Here is a 2,269-nt window from a genome sequence, read left to right as displayed (position 1 = left end):
ATAAACAAAGTTGTAATTTCTTCCTTTCCCAGCAACGAACACACCTTTTTCGTTTGCTGAAAAAAATGTACATGAATACTACATAAATACGAATTAATTTAGATAACAAAATCATTAGACAAAATATAATTTTGTGGCGTTTTATTTTGCTTTGTATATATGATTACAATTACATGTAATTGTTTATGAACTATAAGCTATGTAGTAGGGAAAAAGATGCAATCAATCCCTCTTTCTTTAAAATAAATGTTGTTTTGCAAAAAGAGAAAAAAAGAAAGATGTTCGATATGTCTACAGACCTAGCAAAGGATTCTCAGATATTGCAGTCGTCAACTCAGTAATTTGTGAGAGGTACGTAAATTCAATAAGAGTGGCATTCCAATTCAGGCATTCCAGTTCTGCTTCGGAGTGAGTCATGCGCATATCGGATATTTTGTAAGATGTTCCAGTTCGTAAATTTGATATGAACCCCATGGAATATCCATAATCTGAAAATAAAACAAACTTAAGCTTGGCTTTCGATATATAGGTGCATTTTCCGTTGCAATTTTGATTTTGAATAGTGTTTAATTAAAAAAAAAAAAAAAAAAAAAAAAAAAAAAAAATGTACATTAAGAAAGCAAAGTTAAGATGAATATTTCTTTCCAAATGTTACATATTATGCATTTGTACTTATTTCACGTTGTTCCTGTGAGCACATTTACCAAAATTATGTATTTCAGGACATTACACACTTTTTTAAACATACGAAGAAGCAAAACACGAAACAAAGCTGAATTTGACCTGATTTGAAAAAACTGATGTCCGTAATTTCTTGATAATATCCTTACGATGTCACAACACATTCTTGGCAACCGTTACTTGCTTTATAATTTTCACTCACGTTATTTTTTGAAGTGATAAACAAAAATTGGTTTTACTATATGTTACCATTTCGTCTTACAGTTTTTGCACTTTGTCGGAGAGGTTGAGGTTGTTTTATCGGATAGGTCTTTCTTTCGAAATGTTTGACCGCGTTGTCCGAAATCTGTGGCCGTTTAGTCCGAAATGTGGGGCCGTTTTGTCCGGAATATGCGGCTGTTTTGTCCGAAATGTGGGGCCGTGTTGTCCGAAATGTGGGGCCGTTTTGTCCGTAAGGTGTTGCCGTTTTAACTTGGAATATGTATGACTGTTTCGTGCTATAGTTTTAACTCCTTGTCGGATGGTTTTGTCCTTTTTGTCCTTTTGGTGTGGTCGTATACCGATTTTTTTTTTTGTTGTTTAGTTGGGCAGTTGTCCTCTCTCGTTTTGTGTGTTTGTTTGCCGCTCATGGATACAAGTAATATTACAGAACTACTCAGGACTACCAAGATGTGAGGTTTGGATGTATGAATAGAAGGGAACTGAAAATATTTGTTTTATTAATTCATTTATTTTCTATTAACTTAAAAATAATCGCATTGCTGGCTATAAGCGACTATACTGAGAAATACGCTTGTTTCACACTTTAAGTTATATGAGTGAATGCAAAGCAAAGTTTTTCTGATTCATAACGAAAAACGTGACTAACTGTTCATTTCATTGACACCTTAGAAGAAATCAGTACAATTAAGTATAATGTGACCGGTTGGAAAGCTGTGTTGGGTACCTTCAGCATGGTATTGCAGTGATATAGCATTGCATGATAAAGTCGGCATCAGATCAAAGCTATCGTAAGCAGGCAATTACACCAACATACAGTACACCTTGTCTCCGGTACACATACAGTGTACCCAGTCTTCGGTACACATACAGTGTACCCTGTCTCCGGTACACATACAATGTACCCTGTCTTCGGTACACATACAGTGTACCCTGTATCCGGTACACATACAGTGTACCCTGTCTCCGGTACACGTACAATGTACCCTGTATCCGGTACACATACAATGTACCCTGTCTTCGGTACACATACAGTGTACCCTGTATCCGGTACACATACAGTGTACCCTATCTCCGGTACACATACAGTGTACCCTGTCTCCGGTACACATACAGTGTACCCTGTCTCCGGTACACATACAGTGTACCCTGTATCCGGTACACATACAGTGTACCCTGTCTCCGGTATACATATGGTGTATCCTGTATCCGGTACACATACAGTGTATCATGTCTTAGTTACACATACAGTGTACCCTGTATCCGGTACACATACAGTGTACCCTGTCTCCGGTATACATATAGTGTATCCTGTATCCGGTACACATACAGTGTACCCTGTCTCCGGTACACATACAGTGTACCCTGT

Source organism: Mizuhopecten yessoensis, unplaced genomic scaffold (genome assembly GCF_002113885.1).
Source record: "Mizuhopecten yessoensis strain PY_sf001 unplaced genomic scaffold, ASM211388v2 scaffold9207, whole genome shotgun sequence".
In the NCBI taxonomy this organism is placed as follows: Eukaryota; Metazoa; Mollusca; class Bivalvia; order Pectinida; family Pectinidae; genus Mizuhopecten; species Mizuhopecten yessoensis.
This window is presented reverse-complemented; position numbering follows the sequence as displayed.